At 45.8% G+C, this 25,719-nt stretch overlaps 1 protein-coding gene across 2 annotated transcripts in view; it reads right to left on the bottom strand.

Annotated features, from left to right (window-relative positions):
* Positions 1 to 18,589, bottom strand: part of PITX1 (paired like homeodomain 1) — a 67,854-nt gene extending 49,265 nt beyond the window's left edge. The window contains exon 1 of one of the 2 annotated variants that reach the window (XM_060765302.2): positions 18,334 to 18,589. The gene's annotated coding sequence lies outside the window, so the exon portion shown is untranslated. The remainder of the gene's footprint in view (positions 1 to 18,333) is intronic. The other variant, XM_060765301.2, reaches the window with a different exon arrangement.
* Positions 18,590 to 25,719: the final 7,130 nt, after the last annotated feature.

Below are 25,719 nucleotides of genomic sequence, written 5' to 3'. Positions count from 1 at the left end.
TGTCCTCCAAAGAAAGGGTGCTCCGATTTTAAATAGCAAGCCTATATCAATTTATTTGGAGGAAATATCACTAAACTATTATTATTATTATTATTATTATTATTATTATTATTATTATTCTATTCTATTCTATTCTATTTATTTTAGAAAGATCACTAAACTTAATGGGTCTTACTTCGGAGTAAACATGTACGAAATATGCATTTATTGATACATATAGGGTGCATCTACACTGTAGCATGAATAAAGCTTGACGCCACTTTACCTGCCATGGGTCAATCCTATGGAATCGGGTAGTTGTATGTTTTACAAGGTCTTAAACCTTCTCTGACGGAAAGTGCTGAGTGCAACTCGTAGAATCCCATAGGACTGAACTATGGTCGTTAAAGTGGTGTCAGAGTGCATTAATTCTACAGTGTAGATGCACCCATACAAAAGATGATATAGTAATTCAACTGATTTGAAACTCAGTGGCACTGGGATCCCTAAGGATTATTTTCCCAAAGCTTCGGAATGAATGAACGGTCAGTTGCTTAAATCAAAATCTGTTTCAAATAGAAGTGGAATTAAAGCTTCCATTTCGAAACTGGGACATTTATAGTCTAATTTCTGAACAGAGAAATGGACTAGATATCAAACCGGAGTTTTTTGGGATGGAGCCTTTTATCCTCCCGTTGGGAAGCCAAACCATACGAGTTTCAGGAAAGAGCAGAATGAGATCCCGACCTCTCTTGACTTTCCTATAGGCCGTGGGAGGGTTCAAACGCCTCAAGGAGTCATTCCCAAATGCCTCCCATTCCAGGGGAACAAAAGGAGGAGGTGGGCAGGGAAAAAACGCGCCCCAAATAGAAAGCATCTGTTCCCAACACAGGCGGGAGACCCCAAAACGCGGCTGTACAACAAACCCAACTTCCTATATTCATTGATGGCTCTTACTTCTCCCTCTTACTTTTCACACAGATGCCCAAAGTGCATCTACACCAGCTATGGACAAACTTGGGCCTTCCAGGTGTTTTGGACTTCCCACCATTCCTAACTCCCACCATTCCTAACAGCCTCAGGCCCCTTCCTTAAGCGGCTGGGGGGTGGGGGGTGGGGAGGCAGTTAGGAATAGTGGGAGTCCAAAACACCTGGAGGGCCCGAGTTTGTCCATTCCTGATCTACACTGTAGAATTAATGCATTTTGTCACCAGTCGAACTGCCATGGCTCAGGACTATGGGATTATGGGGATTGTAGTTTGATGAGGCACCAGTTTTTAGCAAGGAAGGGTAAAGATTTTGTTAAACTACCACTCCCATGATTCCATAGCACTAAACCCTGGCAGTTCAAGTGGTGTCAATCTGCACGCATTCGACAGCCATCCATTCTTTTCAGTAGGCAATTTCTCAAACGACAACAACAAAAAATGGCCAGATTAGTAGTCTTCTTTAAGTGAGGCTTGGGTGAGGTTTTGAGATCCCCCCCCCCCCAAGAAATGTCTCCCATGTGTCCAAAATACTGAATCATAACATTGAAAGCACCACTTTAATATCCATGGATCCATCTAATGAAATTTGGGACTTTGTAGTTTCAAATTCTTCTCTAATCTGGCCAAATTCTTTTCTCTATGGCCATGTTCCAGAAGCATTCTCTCCTGATCTTTCGCCTATATCTATGGCGGGCATCCTCAGAAGTTGAGAGGTCTGTTGGAAACTAGGCAAGTAGTGTTTATATATCTATGGAATAATGTCCAGGGTGAGAGAAAGAACTTTTGTCTGTTTGAGGCAAGTGTGAATGTTGCAATTGGCCACCTTGATTAGCATTAAATGGCTTTGCAGCTTCAAAGCCTGCTTCCTGCCTGTAGGAATCCTTTGGTGGGACGTGTTAGCTGGCCCTGATTGTTTCCCGTCTGGAATTCCCATGCTTTTTGAGTTTGCTCTTTATTTATTGTCACGATTTTAGAGTTTTTAAAATACTAGTAGCCAGATTTAGTTCATTTTCATGGTTTTCTCCTTGCTGTTGAAATTGTCCACATGCTTGTAGATTTCAATGTAATCATAACCTCTAATCCTGGGGTTATTGGGGGGGGGGGGGGAGGGACGAAATAATTCTTAGTCCGGGCCAACTAACACTTTCCAACAAAGGATTCCCTCAGGCAGCAACCAGCCAGGCTTTGCAGTGGTAATCAAGGTGATTAATATGCAATATGCAGAGTTTTTTTCCTACTCTGTACATCATTCCACAGATATATAAACCCCATGTTTCCTAGTTTCCAACAGACCTCAAAACCTCTGTGGATGCCTGCCACAGATGCAGGCGAAACGTCAGGAGAGAATGCTTCTGGAACATGGCCCGGAAAACTCACAGCAGCCCAGTGATTCCGGCCATGACAGCCTTCGATAATATATTCTTAGTCCCTTCTCGAACTACAAATCCCAAGATTCCATAGGATGGTGCCGCCGTTGAAACTGGGATCAAACTGGTACAATTATGCTATCTGGAGAGGTTTTCTTTTCTTCTGACGCACAAGGGACTTATCCAAAGCTTTAGACTCCCTTCCTTCATACAAAGGGCATTCCGGCCGAGAGCGGGGTTGGGTGTCCCTCCCCTCAGGAGTCTGGTTCTCCAACAAATGACCCCGCAGCACCCAATAGATCAGGGAAGGACCTTTGGCGCAGGCAGTGAAACCGGGATCTCATTCATCTGGCCTCCTCCCCCCCCCCCCCCACCCCCACTCCACCCGAGGCACCTGGCGGCCCAATCCGGGCTTCCCCCGCCTCCTCTCCTTCGGATTTGGGGCAGGTTTATTAGCGCTTTGCCGATAAATTACTGAAAATCGTTAAACAGCAAGTGACACCATTTCCTCTCCAAGTCCAAGGAGAAGCTTATTATGAGAATGAAGTCGTGATTCTTTTCTTTCTCTAGAAAGGGGGCTCTTCTCTGGCGCGCCCAGGGACCTCGCCAACGCGGATCCAGAGATGCCTGGCTGCCTATGATTTATTTGCAAGTGTTGTATATACACGAGATATCTTTTCAACGATCAGCGTTTCCCTGTCGCCCTTTTGGAAAGAGGACAGAAATATCCTCATGCAAAGGCTCGACGCATTCAGACGTGCTGGCCCTTACACGCACTCTGGTGCGTGTTTACTGACAGAAATAGTTTTGCGTTTTGAGTGGTTAAAATAATCTAACTGGTATTTTTTGTTTGTTATAATCGTTGAGCCGTGTTACCTCCAGAAAGGGCGCCACACCAAGAATCTTTCCTCAGCTTCCTGGATTTGGAGGACTGGAGAAGCCAATGAATTTTGCCCGACTCTGGAGGGATAGGGTTCGGGTTTTTTTAAACCGGTGTATTAAGAAAGAGGTCTCACAGGAGCCTGTAGGCCACTGGGTCTTTAATCTGAGAATGGGATTGGCTGGCTTGGCCTCCAAGAGAGGTCAGAAGGTCACACAACACACAAGCCGGCGCACACCAGTTCTAGAAGGGAGATCGGCACTAGAGAATGAATCCACTTTAAATCCGGTTTTGCCTCCTGCAGAATTCTGAGATTCGTAGTTTAGTGAGACTGTTAAAGGCTCCTCCCTAAACTACAAACCCCATAATTCTGCAGGAGGCAGAAACCGGATTTAAAGTGGATTCATTCTCTAGTGTGATGAGCCCTAATGAACTCGCCTAAGAAACTAGAGGCAGAATTCCAGGGATGTCTGTGAATTTAGGCACTGTAGTGCTCAGTGCTATGGAATCATGGGAGCTGTAGTTTCATAAGGTCTTTATCCGTCTCTGCCAAAGAGTGCTGCTGCCTCAACAGACTGCAGCTCCCAGGATTCCAAAGCATTGCCAAAAATACTTGCAGCTACATTTTGCCTAAAGAGAGAGGTAAAATGTGCATCCTCACTAAAATGTATTTCTTTTACTTCAATAAATATTTTCTGCTGGTTAGGAAGTTTGCTTCTGCTACATTTATGGTGGAATCACCACAACTGAGGGTTATTTTTGAGCTCACAGCTCAGATTCCCCAACAGAAAGTGGTGTCAAACTGTATGAATTCTGCAGTCTTTTCTCGGTAGCTTCATGTCGTGGGTTGAATCATATTGGAAGTGGCGCGACCCACGGATCGAACAATCCGGAGTCAAGCACTGCTTGAGTCCAGGGAGAAACTCGCTCTCTTTCTTTGTCCTGGGATTTGGCGGCTCCCATTTCAGACGCGGCGGTGGCTTCCCATTTAATCGAAAGGAGAGAGTGCGTGGCCTGGGCAGCCCCGGTCCCCTCCGTCGGGTCCCAACCAAGAAGCAAGAGCCACGTTTCTCTCGGGTTGAACCGAGAGGTGTTCCCGCCGAATAGAAAGAAGGGCTTAAGGCGGGCTTCGGTCTCCAAGAGCTTCCTTCAGGGGTGCAGCTAAGATAAGGAGGAGCAGCAGTAGGAAGAGACATTGCTGATGGGGCAATGGGTTACGACAGGTCGGGTTCGAATCTGGGAGGAGCGGATGAGCTCCCTCGGTCAGCTCCAGGTCCCCATGCCGGTAAAACATCAAAACATTCCCGTCGTAGCCATCTACGTAAATAGTATGATGGCTAGGTGTGGGCATTATTATATCTCTCTTTAGCCTGCATTGTTTATATCATCGAGGTCTAAACTCACTGTGCTTGCTCCACCAAACAACCAGATCGATTAATCCGATTTCCCGGACGTTAAATCGATTTGACTTTGAGCCCCTTTACATCTAGCAGCTGTCTTTTAAGACAAAGGTGTTTGCAGTTGGTGGGAGAGCCTGGGCATAAGAAAAAACAAAACAAAAACCCAAATATGGCATTTGCCAAAGCGTAAATCCAGTAAGTAAAATATTAAGGAGAGCGCTTTTTCCTCTTAGTCTGGATCTACACTGCATACAATGCAATCTGAACTGGACCATATCGTCAGTGCTGACCCATATAATGGAGTTCAATACAGTTCAGACTGCATTATATGGGTTTATACCAGGCATGGGCCAACCTCGGCCCTCCTCCAGGTATTTTGGATTCAACTCCTGGCTGAGGGGGAAAAGGAAAGGGCCTGAGGCTGTTAGGAATTGTGGGAGTTGAAGTCCAAAACACCTGGAGGAGGGCCCAAGTTGGCCCATGCCTGGTTTACACTGACCACATAATGCAGTTCAGACTGTATGATATGGCAGTATAGATCCAGCTTCTGAGATACAACACAAGAAGCAATCACCTTTAGTTGTGGAGACAAGTCAAGGGGGAAATCAATCCAATACTCCAAGTCCACTGGTGGTCAAGGAAGCGGGGAAGTGAAGCCTAAACCAGCAATACAACTATAAGGGAGCCTTGATACCCTTTAACTCCAAAGGTCAGAAGAGAGGTTCAACCCAAGCCCAAGCCAGGGCCCTGAGCTCCATAGGCCTAAATCTGACTGGCCTGCGGAGGGAGGGAGGGTGCCTGCCTGCTTCGCCCATGGAAATGCCCGGGATTTAAATGGGAACCAGGCCCGACATCTCCCAGTGATGGCTACAATCTGGAAATCATTTTCGACAGGGTATTGGGAACTGATTTTGGACTACAACGTTTGGAAAGGCGCACAAAGCAGCTGTTGATATGAGAGAAAACACCCCCTAACCCCTAACCCTTGCCTCCTCTGATAATCAGCCAAAAGGTAACTCCGTAAATTATGGAGTCCATTTTGCTCAGAAAGAAGTGCCAGTTACACTCCAGGCGAAGGTGTACATGGGAACGCAGCCTGAGGTGTTCCCTTTCCCACTGGGCCTTTGACTGAGGTGGTGAGGGGTGGCTTGGGTTGTTTGCCAGGGCCTCGTGCTTTAGGGACACTAAATAACTTGTAGAAGCTGTACACTGCATTTAACAACCAGCTAGGCTTCGTTTCACGTTTCGATCCTATTCCTTATAGTAAACAAAACATCATTTCAGCCATCTCCATTTCAGGTCTCTTGCATTTGATAACAACCACCACCAAGAAGAGTTCATTTAACATTTGAATGGAGTTCCTCATACTGACCAAAAGGCCATTTCGGTCATCTCAGGTGCGTTTCAGCTTTCTGGAGTCTCGGTTACTGTGAGTTTTCCGGGCCGCATGGCTATGTTCCAGAAGCATTCTCTCCCGACGTTTAGCGCACATCTATGGCTGGCATCACCAGAGGTTGTGAGGTCTGTTGTGAATCTGTTTCCCTCTCCTTCCATCCATCTGACTCTTCGTACTTTGTGTGTGTGTCAGGGGCGACTTGAGAAACTACAAGTTGACCTGGTGTGAGAAAATTGGACTCTAGAGCATTCATAAACAATGCTGTGCTGTTGTCCATTTAGACATGGCGAGGTGATCATGAAACTTGGCATTGACGCCCCCTGAGGCCGAGAAGATGGGACTTGCCTAATTGGATGCAATGGCTGAGAGGGACTCGAACCCATATCCTTCCAGATCCTAGTTCCAGGTCCAGACCGTTACATCACGCTGGCCATTTGAGCCAATGACCACTACATTCACTCTGAAAGGAGCCCCAGGTGGCGCAATGAGTTAAACCCTTGTGCTGACAGGACTGAAGACTTACAGGTCGGAGGTTCGAATCCCGAGCTCGGATGAGCTCCCTCTGTCAGCTCCAGCTCCCCATGCGGGGATATGGGAGAAGCCTCCCACAAGGATGGTAAAGCATCAAATGAAATCCTCAAGTCCCTCCTGACACGAATAAAAAAATCTCCATGGAAAGAAATCGCTCTCGGCCCAGTGCAAAACACACCCACTCGCGTTCCCAAAAGTCCACAAAGTTTGGTCTGTGGCAACAAAAGACCAGATCCCACGCCACAGCCATCAAACGGGAAGGGCCCCTTGGCAACAACAACAACGACAACAACAACGAGCCGTCAGTGAAGCTCAGTTCCAGACGTCTTTTATTAGGAAGGACATACAGTACTGACGTTTAAAGGATGAGCTTTGGGTGAGTCTTTTCTCCCCAAAGGAGGGCATCTCGAGTTTCTAGAGTTCGAAACCAGCGAGGTATCTGGCTCAACCAATCAAGATTCCTGAAACGAGGTCTCCCTATCCACAGAAGGGGCTTGGAGTCAAGCTGTGGGTTTGCTTCGGAGTCTCGATTCCAGTTTGCCGCTAAACGCATTTGATGACTGGCGAGGGAGGGCTCTAACTGCAGAGTGAATCCAGCAAGACACCGCCTGAACTGCCATGGCTCAGTGCTATGGAATCCTGGGAGTTGTAGTTTGGGGAGGCATTGCCTAAAGACCCTGTAAAGCTACCACTCTCATGATCCCATTGGATTGGGCCCTGGCAGTTTCAATGGTCTCAGGCTGGGGATCCTTCCCTCGCCCCCTTTTGGTCTGGGCTTCATCCCTGGGGAGGAGGGAAAGGCTGCTCGGCTGGAGGCGCCCCACAGGCCTCCCCTCGTGGCAAGAATCCAGGGCCCCGCGGGGTTTTATAGGGCATTTTATTTTACGCGGGACAATAAAACAGCTCCTTGAACCGTTTGCCAAAAAGAAGAGGGGGAAAGACCCCACTCGAGTCCTCAGTTCCGATCAGAGTAGATCAGGCATGGGCAAACTTGGGCCCTCAATCCAGGTGTTTTGGACTTCAACTCCCACCATTCCTAAGAGCCTCAGGCCCCTTCCTTTCCCCCCTTAAGAAGTCCAAAACACCTAGAAGGTCGAAGTTGGCCCATGCCTGGAGTAGACCCACTGTAGCGGATGCTGAGGGGTGAGAAAGCTCTGGACTTGGAATCGAGCCTAACAAAAGGAAGGAAGGAAGGAAGGAAGGAAGGAAGGAAGGAAGGAAGGAAGGAAGGAAGGAGAGAAAGACAGGAAGTGGGAAAGCGGAGAGAGGAAACAACACTTCCCACCATTTCTTGTGGCAAAGAAACAGAATCCAATCTCTCTCGACCGGACGAGTGGAGGTCTGGAGATGCCGATGGAGGGGCTTCTGGGCGGAAAAGGAAGGAGACGGCAAGGGCCTCGGTTGTGTCTCTTTCAAGGGCTGCTTTCGGTCCTGGAAGCCAAGTTAAACTGGGCCATTTAAACGCTCCAGCCTTTGCTCTGGGTGCAGAATGAACGCAGGGTTGTTTTGAATTTTCTGGGCTGTATAGCCATGTTCCGGAAGCATTCTCTCCTGACGTTTCGCCTGCATCTATGGCAGGCATCCTCAGAGGTTGTGAGGTCTGTTGGAAACTAGGAAAATGGGGTTTATATATCAGTGGAATGTCCGGGGTGGGAGAAAGAACTCTTGTCTGTTGGAGGTTAAATTGGCCACCTTGATTGGCATTGAATGGCCTTGCACTTTCAAGGTCTGGCTTCTTACTGCCTGGGGGAATCCTTTGTTGGTAGGTGGATGCAGTTTGGCACCACAAAGTTTTTGCCGAAGAGAGTCGGTGCTTCCCCAAACTACAACTCCCAGGATTGCATGGCATGAGTCCCTGGCAGTACTGGTATTCATCCCACTGTGTAGATGCCGCTAGGGAGGCTTAGGCCCTGGGAGCCATGTTTGCACCCCCGCCTCCCTGCTCGAAGCGCAAAGGCCCCCCTTTTAGTTTCATTATTACGGTCCCCTCCCCCTTGAAAGAAGATTGGGGAGCTCACTCACACAATTCACATCATCTCCTGCCTGGGATCCCCTGGGCCACCGTGTCTTTCGAGTGACATTCCTTCTTTAAGCCCCCGAGAAGTGGATAAAGTCAGTTTAGAAAAAGCAGATTAGGGGAATCAATGGTCCAGGACCACCTACCTGCGCGCCCTCCTTCCTTCCCTCCCTCCCTCTTACGAGACTCCGAGGAAGCTTAGCCGGGCTTGCTTTCGGGGACTGTGGCTCCCAGAACTCCCCAGTCAGCCAGCACACTGGGAATGGGAGTCCATCGGCACTGCCATATGAAGCAAGGAGTAAATAAACAGTCAATGCAGAGAAAGGCCGGGTCCTTCCACTTTTCCACCCGCGGCGATTCCCGTGGGCGGGAAGAATCGGGGAAACCGTATGCATCCTGATAGGAGGAGACAAGGCAGAGCGGGGCACCAGGCGAAGTCCTTCTTAGGTTGCAGTCCAAGCGGCGGCCCCGTGGGGAGAAGGGGCTACACAGAAGGGGGCTAGAAAGACCGAAGGCTTAATTCATCCTGACAGAAACAAACGACACCCCACCCCAAGGCTCCCTCTGGCTGCCGAATCGGTGGCTGTCCGCCCCGATCCCGGCCTCCCCGTGTTAACCTCCGGGCTGAAGGCGAGGAGGACAAGAGGCTCCTCACCCTCCTCCTTCCCGGAAAAGGGACGGGGTTTCCGCTTGGTGTGGGGACTCCTCTCCACCCCTGAGCTCTAGGCCCCGCGTGCGACCCGCCAAAGCAGCACCAGGCCTCAGGCAAGCCTCCCCCCATAACTTTCAGCTCCCCTCCCTCGGTCCTGGACTCAGAGAGGAACTAGCGGGGAGTCTGGTTTTTGTGTGTGTGTCAGAAGCAACTTGAGAACATACTGCAAGTCGCTTCTGGTGTGAGAGAATTGGCCGTCTACAGAGACGTTAACCAGAGGATGCCCCATGTGTTACCATCCTTTTGGGAGGCTTCTCTCCTGTCCCCGCAAGCTAGAGCTGACAGACGATGACAGTAACAGCAGCAACAGCAGCAGCAACAACAACAAGCATATTATCCACTACTCCTTGCAGCTAGAGGCGGGGTGGGGGGGGGGGGGGGGTGGGGGGTGGGGTGCAACAAGGTTAAACCTGAGCGATAAAACAAAACACTATTAAAATATGTATGACAACATACACACAAATCCACGCCAATAAAATGCGCGTTAAATTCATAAATTAAAAATAATAATTTGATATATGTACCAGACGCGGTATTTGTGTGTTTGTTATATATATGTATGTGCACGTGTGTTTATTCATATGATGATGATGATGATGATTATTATTATTATTATTTACGACAATTAATCAACAATTTAAAACAACATTAAAACAACACATGCAAACATTAGAGGAGTATTGTGTATAGATATAGGTGTATATGCATGTTTATGCGCCTGTATATTGGTGCATACAGTGTGTGTGTGTGTGTGTGTATATATATATACACACACACACACACACACACACATATATAGTGTATGCGTGTGTTTGTATATGTATATGCATATTTATATATGTCAGTATATAAATGTACATGTGCATGTATATTTGTGTATAAATGTTTATGTACGTATGTATGTGTATACATGGACAATATGTGTCTAGGTGTATGTATGCATACATGTATACTCACACACATATATGTGTGTGTATTTGCATATATGTATATGTATTTGTGTGTACCTACACACATATTTACATAGTCATATACACACATATATACATTGTACTTTGGGATTGGTGATGAAAGGGGCCTTCAGTTCTCTATGGCTCCTTCTACACTGCCCTATAATCCAGTTCAAAGCAGATAATCTGAATTTTATATGGCAGCTTCGAAGGGGCCTTTGTGGTCCCAAAATTTTAAAATGGTTCAACTGAGGTGGAGGTTTGTCGATTTATCTTCTCGAGCTTAGTTTAGGGCTGGAATCCCAAGGAAAACAAATCCCATCAGACTCCAAAGGAGGTTTACACTCTCAGTCCTACTGAATGGAAGACCAAGTCAGAAACCCAATATACTTTGATGGGTAGGTAGGTATCACAATTGGATGTAGGCCAGCAGGACTAACTCCCAGCTGGGCATCTTGCAGTCTTCCAGATGTTGTCTGACTCCCAAGTCCCAGTATTTCTCAGTATTGTTCCTGTCGCTACCCTTGTGGTTGCTAGGACTTGCAGTCCAGCAATATCTGAATTTAGGGCTAAAGGCACCAGGTATTTTCTGGCCTTGGAAGCTAAGCAGAAGGCTGCTCTGGTTCGTATTTGGATGGGAGACCGTCAAGGATTATAACTGAATTATACTTGAACTATAATCCAGAGGAAGGAACTGGCAAGCCCAACTCTGAGCATTCCTTGCCTAAGAAAACCTGAAATTCATGGGGCCTCCTAAGTCAAGGGGCGACTTGAAGGCATAGGAAGGAGCACTCAATATCCGAGTCTTTGATGGGTAGGTAGGTATCACAATTGGATGAAGGCCAGTAGGACTAACTCCCAGCTGGGCATCTTGCAGCCACCAGCAAGATGGTGAATCCACTCCCACTGGTCCCTGGTTGACCCTGGGGTTTATGGTAGTGCCTGGCTTGCACTAAAAGGCGCAGAGGAGGGTATGGGAGGTGGCAAAAGATCTGCTAATCTGGGAAGAATGATGGAGAGTGCTGGGTCTTTGTAGTTTGGAGGAGACAGCACTCGAGAAGGCATATCAGATGGAAAGTGGGGCAAGGTTTTTTCCGGCTGGTATCGAGAACTGAACTGGGACTAAAGCATGCAAAAGAGACTCCAGCTAAATATCAAGAGAGAATTTCTTGACACTAAAAGCTGTGTCAGAGTGGAATAAACTGCATCAGAAGGTGGTGGTGATGGCTCTGTCTTTGGAGGTTGGTCGGCAAAATGTAATTTCGAAGGTCGTGTATGCAGTCGCCTGTCGATTTATGAATATTCTCTACCAAATTTTAAGAATATTATCTGAATTTCAAATGTGTTTCTTAGGCAAATAATATTCATAGATGGGTTTTGTCAGCCTCTTCTTTTGAAATATAGCCCACAGCACTTGGGATGCGTTGGCGGTCTCCCATCCAAGTTCTAACCAGGGTCGACCCTGCTTAGCTTCCAAGATCAGATGGGATCTGGTGCCTTTGGGGGAGTCTAGTTTACCCGGAGACGGTAGGCTTCCTGAAATGAGTCTGGCAGAAAAAAAGGGGAAAGCGTTGAGTCCCACGAGGGCGGCCTGCCCCTTCTTCTACGATCAGATTTGTTTTCCAATCTATTGAGGGGAAAGGGGGGGAAACAGGGGAGTTTGTGCAGGAGGCTGCTGAAGGTGAGCCGGGAAGGGGACAATAAAACAGCTCATTGAACCGTTTGCCAAAAAGAAGAGGAGAAAGTCCTCTCTCTCTTTCTCCCTCCCTCCCTCCCTTTCCCATGAACCAGTATAGGCTTGCTATTTCCGCCTTCCAATCACCACCACCACAACCATCACCATCATCCTTTCCTCAAGTAAGAACGACAATCATTGAAAATAATTTTAAAAAAAACAACAGAATGTATCTTTGCGGCTCTTTTTTCCACATTGAAAAAAAATGGAGAAAACATCAGCAACCCCCCCCCCCAAAAACACCAAAACAACAACCCCAAAACCAAAACCAAAACAAAACACATATTTCAACCGACCGGATCCCACATTTGCTACAAAACGTGCCCTGGACTATCTTGCTTCCTTTCTCAGAACAGATTCCTAGCCCCATTGCCTTCAACATCCGATGGAAAAGGAACTACACTATATTGTCGAAGGCTTTCATGGCCGGAATCACTGGGTTGCTGTGGGTTCTAGAAGCATTCTCTCCTGACGTTTCGCCTGCATCTATGACTGGCATCCTCAGAGGTTGTCTCAGAGGTATCACAACCTCCGAGGATGCCTGCCATAGATGCAGGCGAAACGTCAGGAGAGAATGTTTCTAGAACATGGTCATACAGCCCAAAAAACCCACAACACCCCAGGAAATACACTGTTCCGTGAATTTTGCCCTTTAGATGCGTTCATTTATTTTGGATAGTTCTGGCCCTCGAGCATTTCTTTGAAAGGGAATCCATTGGAAAGGTGGGCCCATTACGAGGTTGGCTAAAAAGGAAGTTCCTTCGCTTCCCTTGAAGTCGAGGGAAAAGGGAAGGTCTAGGATCTATTTGGAAGGAAGCCTTCGTGCCCAGAGGGATGGTAGAAGGGCCTTTCAGAAGGGCTTGCCAAGGGATCTTTGGGGAAACAGTCGGAGGAAAGCAGGGATCGAGAGCGGCTGTTGTTGTTGTTGTTGTTTGCCTTCTATTTTTTCTGGTTTACGGACACCCCAACCAATGCCATTCTGGACAGGCTTAACTGAGGAGGTGTCATTTCTTGGTAAAGACTTGCACACAGAGGATCTGGGTTTCATTCATACCATCTGCAACTCGTAATAGACTTCTCACTGATTTATAAGGGATCCCAATGGCATCCTCCCAGACACAGATCCATTCTTCGCCCTCTCCCAGGACTAAGCTATGCACAGATACATTGCAGGAGGAGGATGGGGAACCAGCAGTGTCGATTATGATTCTGGAGACCAGGGCTCAAATCCCACTTCGATCCTGGAACCCACTGGGAGACTCACAGGGTACCTCACCATACTAGAGAATTAATCCACTTCAAATCCGGTTTCTGCCTCCTGCAGAATCCTGGGGTTTGTAGTTTAGCCTTTAAAAGCCTCACTAAACTACAAAACCCAGAATTCTGCAGGAGGCAGAAACCAGATTTAAAATGGTTTCATTCTCTAGTGTGGTGAGGTCCTGGGTGTATCTCCACTGTAAAATGAATGCAGTTTGACGCCACTTTAACTGCCATGGATCAATTTTATGGAAGCATGGAAGTTTCCATACAGCCCGGAAAACTCACAGCAACTCATGGAAGTTGTAGTTTTACAAAGTCTTCTCTGTCAAATAGCGTTGGTGTTTCACTAAACTACAGCTCTAAGGATTCCATAGCATTGAGCCCTGGCTGTGAAAGGGGTGTCAAACTGCATTCATTCTGCAGTGTAGACTGCATTCATTCTGCCCACGCTGAAGGCATTGGAAGATCCCTTTCGGACCAATTTTGCCAAGGAAACTGGTCGGTTTGGGACAGAGTCGACTTGAAAGCACTCAGCAAATAAAAACAATAACAAAGATCTGGAGAAAGGAAAAGGCAGAGGCTTGAAACCGAATCTTCTGTTTAGCGGCGCTGTGTTTAAACAAAAATCAAAGTGGAGGGAAAAATAGTATTCATTCCCCTAGAATGCCATTTCGCACTGGACCAACGTGGGTAATGTTTGGGCAGAAGCTGACGTGCAACCCGATCCTATGTTTAGCCCTGTGTCAATCGCTCTGGGTTCAATGGGATACTCCCCAAAGCTATGGGTGCACAACACACACACACCATAAAATGGATGCAGTTGGTTTGACACCAGTTTAACCGCCATGGCTCCAAGTCTATAGGCTTTTCTGCTCAAGAGTGCGGGTGCCTCACCGGACTGCAACTCCCAGGATTCCCTAACATTAAAGTGGTGTCAAAATGCATTATCTCCAGAGAGTTGGTCTACATCCCGTGTATAAACAGGATAATATGTGTAGGGCCAGTTTCTCCTTTGCCCACTAGAGAATCAATGAGACCTCACAACCTCTGAGGATGCTTGCGGTAGATGTGGGTGAAACTTCAGGAGAGAATGCTTCTGAAACATGACCATACAGCCCGGAAAACTCAGAGCAACCAAGACCTTGTTTGGTTTTTCAAATTAGGAACCAATTCAAGGCCTTAGAAGAAGCGGTACTTATCTGGAAATGTCGCCATATCAACAAGCTATAGTTAGTAATTATTGTCTAGACCAGGCACGGACAAACTTGAGACCTCCAGGTGTTTTGGACTCGAAGTCCCACCATTCCTAACAGCCTCAGGCACCTTCCTTTCCCCCCTCAGCCGCTTAGGGGAAAAAGGAAAGGGCCTGGGGCTGTTAGAAATGGTGGGACTTAGAGTCCAAAACACCTGGAGGGGTCAAGTTTGCCCATCCCTGGTCTACTCCATTGTTTTCCTACTTACTTCACTGGGGTAAAAGTCTTCTAATTCTCAATCCATTTTCACCAGAGTTTTGCTTGGATTGCAGCCCGTTGAGGAACTCAAAGCCCGATTTGAAACATATGTGTGTTGTTGTTGTTGTTGTTTTATTTAAAGTAACTCATCTTGATTGAAATAGGGCTTGGAAGTTAGAGGGCAGCTTTCAAAAAAGTTGGATTCCTTTTTCAGGTCCTGTTTTTATCAAGAGTTGTGCGTTTTCAGTCTCAAGACCTAAACAGTAAATGTACTTTATATTTTTGAGTCTTGTTAACATGCTTTAATCCGACTAAACTACACAGAGAGTGTAAAGGACGCGCACTAAGGCCAAGTCTCTAAACCGTATAAGGAATCAAAACATTATCCCCAACACCTTAGCTAGGGCCCTTGCACATTGTCCTATATCCCAGAATATCAAGGCAGGAAATCCCACATTTTCTGAGTGTGGGCTCAGATAACCCAGTTCAAAGCAGATATTGTGGGATTTTCTGTCTTGATATTCTGGGATATAGGGCTGTGTGGAAGGACCCAAAGTGTAAAGCGATTGTTTTCAAAAACTGAGTCTTACTAATGTCAGAATTTTCACTTGCGTTTTAAGAAGCCGCAATTAAGGGCCCTTCCTGACAGTTCCTATATCCTAGGATCTGATCCCAGGTTTTCTGCTTTCAACTGGATTATATGAGTCCTCACTGCCAGATAATCTGGGATTAACAGAAAACCTGGGATCAGATCCTGGGACGTGTGCATAAATATATATATATATATATATATATATATATATATATATACATATACACACAGGGCCTGCCTATACACACACACATATACACACATAGGGCCTGTCGAAAGCTTTCATGGTTGGAATTACTGGGTTGTTGTAGGTTTTTTCGGGCTATATGGCCATGCTCTAGAAGCATTCTCTCCTGACGTTTCGCCTCCATCTATGGCAAGCATCCTCAGAGGTTGTGAGGTCTTGTGTTTTATGGAGCCACAATTAAGGGCTCCACAATTAAGAGACTTCTCAACCTCTGATGATGCTTGCCATAGATGCAGGCGAAACGTCAGGAGAAAATGCTTCTAGAACATGGCCATATAGCCCAGTCCAGTATTTTTGATTTCCTATATACTTTATTGAAACGCTCACTTCCAGTTTCCTAGTTAGATTGAATATTTATTTCGGCTATTTTTTTTTAAAAGCATAATATTTTGAAGGTCTTTGAAAAATCAAACCATTTTTTCAGTCTCATTTTAAAAAATCATAAAATTATACAATTTTCGGGAAGGAAATAACCACAGAAAAGTCGTCTGAATAATAATAATAATAATAATAATAATAATAATTCATAAGACAGTTACATAAACTCTAGAGAAATACACCTGTAAAATATTAAGTGTGCAAGACTGGAATCCCTGGGAGAGAGATCTTGGGCACACGGAGCCTTCAGGATCAAGTAGCTGCGGCCATAAAAAGAACATCGAATTCCATAAAAAACAGAAGGTTTATGAGGGGCGTTGGGGCGTTGCTTGTCACCCGCATCCGCGGTGGGCAGGAGGAGGGTTGTGGTGGCTCGGCCCCACGCCGCCCGGGGCCCTTCCCTTCGCAGCCAGGCCAGAGAGGAGCCCGGCTCCGAGGGGCCTCTGCTGCCGGGAGGACTAGCCAGGCCGCACCCCCCCACTTCACCGCGGAAGGATATTTGCGGGCATATTTGTCAGATTTGACGAAGCGCAGGAGCCCTCGAGAATTTATACAAGGTATAAAGATGTCAAGGACTTGCAACTTCAAGGCTAAGCCCGGGACGCAATTAGGGGAGCCGCGCCGAAGACCCAAGGAGGAGGGGGGGGGCATGGGGAGAGGGAGGGGGCAACAGGGGATGTGGGGGGGGGGACTCAGGCCCACGGGCCACAGAAGGAGGAGAGAGGGAAGAAGAAGAAGAAAAAGAAAGAAAAGTTTTTTTCATACTTCATCACACTAGAGAATGAATCCACTTTAAATCCAGACACTGCCTCCTGCAAAATTCTAGGGTTTGTAGTTTAGTGAGGCTGTTAAAGGCCCCTCCCTAAATTACAAACCCCAGAATTCTGCAGGAAGCAGAAACCAGATTTAAAGTGATTCATTCTCTAGTGTGATGAGGTCTTGGAGCGACTTGAGAAGCTTCAAGTCGTTTCTGATGTGAGAGAATTGGCCGTCTGCAAGGGCCTTGCCCAGGGAAAACCGGATGTTTTACCATCCTGTGGGAGGCTTCTCTCATGTCCCCTCATGAGAAGTTGGAGCTGACAGACGGGAGCTCGCCCTACTCCCTATTGGAACCACCGAGAGGAAGATGATAATGAAGAAGAGGAAAAGGAGGAGAACAACAAAGCAGAAGAGGAATAGGAAAGGAGAGGAGAAAAAGAAATTGATGAAGAAGAGGGAGTAGAGGAGGAAGGGGAAGAGGAGGAAGGAAAACAAAGTAGTGAAGAGGAGAAAGAATAGGAAAAAATAGAAAGAAAAAAGGAAGAGGAGAAAGAAAAACGAGGAAGGAAAAAAAAGTGACGAAGAGGAGAAAGAAAATGAAAAATATAAAGGAAATAAGGAAGAAGCGGAAGAAAAAAGAGGACAAATAGGAAAAAGGGGAAGAAAAAGAAATGGACGAAGAAAAGGAAGAGGAAGAATAAGAATAGGGGGAAGGAAGAGAAATTGATGAAGAAGAGGAAGAAAATAAAAATATATAAAGAAAAGGATGAGAAGGAAGTGGATGAAGAAAAAAGAAAAGGATGACGCGAAGAGGCAGAAAATGAAGAAGAAAAGGAGGAGGAAGAAGAGGAAGAAAAAGAAAATGAAAAAGAGGAGAAGGAAAAAGATGGAAGACAAAGAAGAGGAATTCAGAGAAGTGAAAGTAGAAAAGAAAAAAAGAAAACACTAACAAGAAGCGGAATAGGAGGAGGAAGAAAAAGAAAATGAGGACGGAAAAGAGAAAGAAAACAGAAAAGAGGACAGATAGGAAAAGGAGGGGGGAAAAGCAAACGAAGAAAAAAAAGAGAGAAGAAAACGGAAAAGCAGAGAAAGAAGAGGAGGGGGAGAAAATAAATTAGTGAAGAAGAAGAAAGGAAGGAGGATGACAATGAAAACTAAAAAAAAAGAAGGAATCGGGAGAGGGAAAAAAAAGTAACGGATGAAGAAGAGGAAGGGAAGGAGGCAGACCAAGAGGAATAAAGGGAGGAGGGGCAAGAAGAGGAGGAAGAAAAAAAAAGATCTGAAAAGAAGAGAAGGAAGAATATGAAGGACAAGAAGAAGAAGAAAAAGTAAACGAAGCGGAGGAAAAGAAGAAGAGCAAAAGGAAGGAGAGGAAGTAGAAAAGGATTTCCCCGGTTCTTGGCAGGAGATGGATAAGAAGGCTCACCCCCTCGAAGTGGGGGACGGGGCACTGCCCTCTAGGGCTGAGGCGGAAGGTTCAGGGTGTGTGTGTGTGTGTGTGAGGGGAGTGACCAGGAAGAGAGAGAGAAGGGGGCTTCCTGTCCGAGACGGGGATGCTGGGGAGTCACGCGGGAGCCTGTTTCCCCCGCGGCCTCCCGCCCGCACCCTCGAGGGAGCCGTATCGCGCGCTCTCTGGGCTTGGAGGACAGGGCTGGAAGGACCCCCCCCCCACCACACGCTTCCCACTCACCCCTCAGGTCTTGAGTCCGAGAGACGCGCGTGGCTTACCCTAGCCTCCTTCGCGGGTCCCGGCCGAGATGGGCGGATAAGGGCCACGCCGGGGGAAAAGTGGTCTTTTCTCAGCGAGCGCCCAGAGTGGGCTCCATGGGCCCCCCGAGGCTTTTGCAGGCTTTGAAGACGTTCGGGTGTCTTTGGGTGCCCAGCCGTGGAGGGTGGCCCTTTGGCCCCGGCGTAGGGCGTGGAGCAGGTCCGTGGTGCTCTGTGCGCGGCGGCGGGGGCGGGACGGGGCCCTGGGCTTTTCCCCGGCGGAGAGCCGCTTCTGACGTCACTCCCCCTGGCACCGCGACGCCGTCGAGTCAGGAAACCGGGGCGGGTTTTCTCAGCGCGTGCGAGTGGGGAAGGGGCAAAGGCGAGGGCAGGCCTGGGCGCGCGGAGTGCCCCCGCCCTCTCGCGAGCTGGGAAAGCAAGGGGAGGCAGGCAGGTTGGCCTCGGAGCATCCCGACGGCCTCCCTCTGCGCGCGGCCTGCCGCTTTCCAAGAGCGCGCGCCCCTCGCCTTGCGCTCCTCTGCTCTCCTCCACTCGGCCTCCTCTCTCTTCCCAATCAAGCCCCCTCTCCATCGCAGCCCGGGCTACAAATTGGCTGCCCGGCTTCCTTTCCCCTCGGGGCGCCCCCCGGCCCCCCCCCCCTTGCCTCGCCATGGCCAGGGACAGCCCCATTAGCATCCCCTTCCCGAGGCCAGGAAGAGGCGCAGGGACCTGGCGAACAAGGGAAATGGGAGGGGAGGGCGACCTCCCGTCTCTCTCAACAGAGCAAGGGCTTGCCATCTACTGAGGCCTAATGGGCGAGGACTGGGAGGAGAGGCCTGGGATTTCATTCCCACTGAGAAGGAAGAGCAGAGAGGCTCCGATGCACACCCCCCCTCCCCCGCTCTTCGCTAGGTTCATTTCCTTCCAGAGGAGCCCTGGACTCCACGAAGCTGCACCCACACTCTAGATCAGGCCCGAGCCAACTTCGGTCCTCCAGGTGTTTTGGACTTGAACTCCCACGATCCCTAAAACCAGTAGGCAGCCCCAAACATGAATCAAGGAACACGAAAGGCACTGCAGACTCGCTCAACCAGAGAAGTCAGCCATAGCAGAGCACCTGATGAACCAACCTGGACACAGAAATACTGGACCACTCTAATAACTGCCATATCAGACTACACAGAGAAGCCACTGAAATCCATAAGCATGTGGACAAGTTCAAAGGAAGAAACCATGAAAATGAACAAAATCTGGCTACCATTATTTAAAACTCCAAAATTGTAACAGTAAATAAAGAATAAATAAATAAACAACATTCAAAAACAGGGGAGCTCCAGACAAGAAACAATCATGGACAGCTAATCATCTCTCAACAAAGGATTCCCCCAGGAAGTAAGAAGCCACACCTTGAAAGTGCTAGGCCATTAAATGCTAATCAAGGTGTCCAATTGAAACATTCACATTGCCTCAAGCAGACAAGAGATCTTTCTCCCACCTTGGACATTCCACAGATATATAAACGCCATTTGAAGATGTCTGCCGTAGATGCAGGCAAAATGTCAGGAGAGAAAACTTCTAGAACATGGCCCTACAGCCCAGAAAACTTACAACCACCCAGTGATTCCAGCCATGAGAGCCTTCAACAATACATTCCTAACAGCTGTTAGGAATTGTTGGAGTTGAAGTTCAAAACACCCAGAGGGCCGAAGTTGGCCCATGCCTGCTGTAGAGTGAATGTGGTTTGACTGCCATGGCTCAATTCTATGGAAGTGTGAGACGTATTGTTTGGTACCCCCGCCATTCCATAGCATTGAGCCATGGTGGTTCAAGTGGTGTCAAACTGTATTTGTTCTTTGAAGCTGCAAGGCCATTCAATGCTAATAGAGTTCGCCCATTGCAACATTCACACTTGCCTCTAACAGACAAGAGTTCTTTCTCCCACCCTGGACATTCCACAGATATATAAACCCCACTTGCCTAGTTTCCAACAGACCTCACAATCTCTGAGGATGCCTGCCATAGATGTGGGCGAAATGTCAGAAGAGAATGCTTCTGGAACATGGCATTGTCCCTTTAACTTGGCATTGCCTTTGAAAACCCAATCCACATGGTCTTTCTTGTTCAAAGTATTGCTTCTAAGCTGATGGAAGGAATAGCAGACTTCTGTTTTGTATGTAAATACCACACCCTTTAGTTTCCCCAGATTTAGGATTTTGGGGAGTTTGGGGAGATGGGGGAGGAATCAAAAGGATCAAGACTAGAAGTTTCCTGTGCCTGATGGCCATAGGTCTGCCCTGATTTGCCCTGATTCTCTCCCCATTCCTGTCATAGATGACAGGAGAGAAATGTCAGGAGAGAAAGCTTCCAGAATATGGCTATACAATCCAAAAAAAATTATTTATTTATTTATTTCCCACATTTCTAATCCGCCCTTTTCAACCCCCAAGGGGGAACTCAGGGCGGCTTACACCGGCAACAATTTGATGGCACAAGATAATACAGATATAAACAAATATAACAACAGTTTAAAAGAGTAAATAGAACATTAAGTTAAAAACACATAAAAAACTTTGTCATCAATCCATATTGCCAATTCCAGTCTGATTCAACATCTAAAGTGCTGTCATTCTTGCTGTCCAAAGGCCTGGTCCTGGAACCATGATTTAACCTTCTTTCTGAAAGAAAGGAGGGAAGATGCCAACCTGATCTCGCTGGGGAGCGGGTTCCACAGGCGTGGGGCCACCGCCAAGAAGGTTCTGTCTCGTCCCCGCCAAGTGCACTTGTGGGACCTCCAAAGCTTGCACACAATCTGATTAATTCTCATAAAGATATGGTTCCATTTTGAGTTTTGGATTTGTAATGAATTTGAGAACAAAGTTGCACATCCAAGCCATTTTTGGTTTGGTTGTTCTTATCCATTGCCAGAGCCTATAGGCTAATAGTACACACAGATCCTAAGTATTTGCTAGGCAGTGGCCCCACTGAACTCAGTGAGATTAATTTTGGAGTAAACATGTTTAGGAATGTATGCCAAGCTAAATTATCCAAGGACTAATCTTGTCTACAAGTCATTTAATTAAAAATGGATTTCAAACAATTATATTATTACCACCAGAGTCACTGTGTTGACCATTATGCAGATAGCCTACAGACTGGTTAAACAGATACCCGTTTCAGCAACCAAAATCCATTTAACCATGCTTCTAATATTCCCTTTGAAATAAATGGGATTTAAATCAGTCATCACTAGCCTGAATTCCACTGCTTTCAGCAGATCTGTTCAAAGTATGCTCTCCATACAGCTCCATCATGTGGAGACTGAGCCCTTCCACTAATCCAACTGGATTCAGTGTGTATGCTAAAATACTGGAACATTAGTGATACTACATTCGTAATTTAGTAATATGATGATGAATTAGTTAGATAAAAATTTAATTAGAAACCTCCACCATGTGTGCAATTGTCCTTTTTTAAAAAGAAATATCAATAATAATAATAAAAAGAAACCTCCACCATTCTAATGGATTTACATTAGAGATATTATTTCAGTGGTCTGCACTCAGCCGAGAAATTATAAATTTAAACTGACTTCAAAAAAATGAAGTTAAGGCGGCTGGCAATGCTTAGTAGTAGGATGAAAATGAGTTTTAGAAGGCAGTTCTGTACACATTGTAGTTTACCTACATCCAGAGAGCATTGTGGACTCAAACGATGATGGATCTGGACCAAACTTGGCACGAATACTCAAAATGCCCAAATGTGAATACTGATGGAGTTTGGGGAAAATAGATCTTGGTAGTTGTAGTTGATGGGATTTACAATTCACCTACAATCAAAGAGCATTCTGAAATCCACCAACGATAGAATTGGGCCAAACTTCCCACACAGAACCCCCATGACCAACAGAAAAATACTGTGTTTTCAATGGTCTTTGGTGACCCCTCTGACACCCCCCAGGGATCCAGACCCCCAGGTTGAGAAACACTGATTTAAATGAACTTGAATGACTACCAACTGCAGTTTTACCCTAACAAGTAATAAATTATATTGAAGCAGCAAAATAAATATATAGAATGAAATGGTGGAAAGGAAGTTGTTATGATATAAAATACATAAAAGTTTAGGGTAAAGGTTTCTCCTTGACATTAAGTCTAGTTGAGTCCGACTCTGGGGGGTGATGAATATCTCAATTTCTTAGCTGAAGAGCCAGCGTTGTCAGTAGGTCATGTGGCTAGCATGACTGGAGCACTGTTACCTTCCCTATTGAAGCTGTGCCTGTTGATCTACTCACATTTGCATGTTTTTGAACTGCTGGGATGGCAGAAGCTGGGACTAACAGAAGGAGCTCACCCCATCCCATGGATTTAAACTGCCAACATTCCACTCACCAAGTTCTGAAGCTTAGCAGTTTAACCCACTGTGCTAAACATTTAGTAAAATAAAAAGTGCTGTTTTATAGAGATAGCAGTGAAAATAAATATTAGCATGAGTAGACACTAATCTACTTGAGTGTAATATCTATACCAATATGATTTCTTGTAATTAAAAAAATGAGTAAAATATCTGACATGTCAAACTGGCATAGACAGTTAATGTATGCATATTAAAATGGGTTGGAACCCACTCTGACACTTTGAATAGCAGGATTTTAAAAAAAGATTTGGCACTTAATTGGACTGACATCTTGCTCCAATTCATTTTATGAGACTTCAAAAGGTTCTCCATATTATGGTGGAGTAAAAGAGCATCTATAACGCGTTCTTCTTTTTGGAGAGAATTACATGAAAATTGCAGACACAGGAGTCCCATTACAATTTCTGAAATCAACAGAGGGCTTCTCTTAATGACTGCATATTTTCTTCAAATCCAGACATCAAGGGTTCATGGACAGCCGCTTCCCACTCACATCCTTGGAACTGTCTTCCTTTGGATGCCTGCAAAGGCCAAGTGTCTTTATGGCCTATCTATTTGGGCTAGCTTTTAGGGCTTAGGGTTAAGCCATTAGAATGGTGGGGGTTTCTAATGAATATTTTAATTTAATGATTTATGGCATATGGTCTGGAGCGAACATCCAGGTCAAAGTTAAGAGCACAACTCACACTTTGCTTTCAAGCATTCCTGCATTTCTCTGGCATTGCTACACTTTGATTGTGGAATGTACCTTAAAATAAAGCACAATCCCAGAATTGGTTGGGAATTTAACTAATATGTGAGATATGGTCTAGATCAGTGGTTCTCAACCTGTGGGTCCCCAGATGTTTTGCCCTTCAACTCCCAGAAATCCTAACAGCTGGTAAACTGGCTGGGATTTCTGGGAGTTGTAGGCCAAAACATCTGGGGACCCACAGGTTGAGAACCACTGGTCTAGATCAAATCTTAGCTAAGATGGGAATCTACATGGACAATGTGAACAGGGTTTCTGAAAAATTCATCACATTGTGAATGTAGAAGGAGAAAATTACCCATGTTCCTTAAAAACACATTAATGTCTCGAGCTTCAGTACTTGTTTTATCCTGACTCATTCAGTATTTCCATTACCTTCTCCTTCTGGACTGCTTTATAGTATGGAAAATTACTTTTTGGATTATAAATCTCTGATTTAAAAAAAACCTCAAGGGAATTCTGGGAATTACAAAGCAAGGAGTAGCACTCCCAAGCTCTGGTTAAAAGTAAATTCCCATAGAACAAGCCACCTTAGGTCACCTTCGGGTTTGAGAAAGGCGGGATAGAAATATCATAAATAAATAAATAAATACTGAGAGCCAAGCAGCTCTGAGTCCCCCTTCAAGGTGAGAGAGAGTGGGATAGAAATATAGTAAATATATAAGTAAATAAATAAATAATGTACTTATTTATTTACTATACCATACTGGGTAATATTCCAGATATATAGAACTGATAGGAAAAACTGGGTCTGTTTTCTTGAATCTGTGCATCTATAGCAAAAAGATGTTTTGGATCGCAGAATATGATCTAGAAATCGTGCTTTCTGTTTATTAAATGAATATTGACCACACTCTCCAAGGCCTAAATCCAATTGTGATGCCAAACTGGAATAGAACCATTAAATCACATGTTTAACCTAAGTGCTGAGTTAACATTTAGTATCTGATTCACTGTATGTATTTTATATAGGATTAGCAATTGGGTTTAAAACTAAGAGTGCAGACATGTCTTCCCTTCGTTTTCACTCCTTCCTTTTCAATTATTGAGTAAAACCTGATCACTTCCATGACATCCACAAATGCTAGAGATTTTCCTCCAAGGAAGGAAGTCTCAATTGTGTCAAGAGATCTATGACAAAAACCTTTTTATCCTCCATATAAAAACAAGAGGGGACCTAGTATGGAATGGACCCAGAAGATAAATGGCAATAAATGAGGAACCACCCAATTGAACCCTCACCAACTGTTCTATAGGGAAAGAGGTGGATGGAATTCATGTGTGGGACATTAGTAAGTTTTTTAGATGGTATGATGATATTAATGTGAGCGTTTTACGAGCTCCTTGTGCTTGCCAAGGAGACTGCTGAGGTGGGATTGATTTGGGATGGCACACACTAGGAGAGAGAGGCTTTGCCTGCTCAAGACATCAAGGTGGTATGAAGGTCATAAAAACCCACTGGGGAGCTCATAAATTAATGCATTCTACTGACTTAATGCAGACAGCTAACAACGTGCTTCCTGTTTGGCTGAGAGTTCATGTTGCAATCGAGCAGCTGTTTAAAGAGGCTGTGAAATTAAAGAGCAAAAAGATGATTGTCTTTAAATCAGTGTTTAATAACGTATTATTAGTAATCTTTTTTCATTGTATTTCTGGGGTTTTTGCCCCTCCCCCCCTAAACAAAGGACCACATACAGATATCCAAACAGAAATGAACAGGAGGACTACTTCCTGGTGTGGTTTAAAATCGCAGGAACTTGGTGAGAAAGGAATGTCACGAAAGAGAACCAGAAAACAATAATTAAAGCCAGTGTTTTCCCCACTTTTCCTTGACTCATGATTAGGGTTCAGCAGGGAGGGAGATTACCTCCTGATGAAGTCTCTGGTGTGCCTAAGAGTGCCTCCCCTGCCTGAGTTGTGGTTCTAACTACATGGAATTGGAACTTCCACTCATAAAAACCTACGTTTATCTAGAGATTCCTTTCAAACCTGTATTTGGTGCAGCGTAGAGTTTCTAGTACTCACTTCCAGCTGCAGTCCTCACCTGTTTGTGCCACAGAGTCATAGGTTAGTAGCCAGGGCAGGTGGCACTAGGAGTCCTGCTTGAGTTTAGCCCTTGCTTTACTCTTCATCCCTTTCTGTTTTCTCCCTTCACTGTTTTTTTTTTAAATTCATGCTTATTGAGTATCATATTCATAACAAAGC

This window comes from Anolis sagrei, chromosome 2 (genome assembly GCF_037176765.1).
Source record: "Anolis sagrei isolate rAnoSag1 chromosome 2, rAnoSag1.mat, whole genome shotgun sequence".
Classification (NCBI taxonomy): Eukaryota; Metazoa; Chordata; class Lepidosauria; order Squamata; family Dactyloidae; genus Anolis; species Anolis sagrei.
The sequence above is the reverse complement of the archived record's forward strand: the minus strand, read 5'-3'. Positions and strand labels throughout refer to the sequence as shown.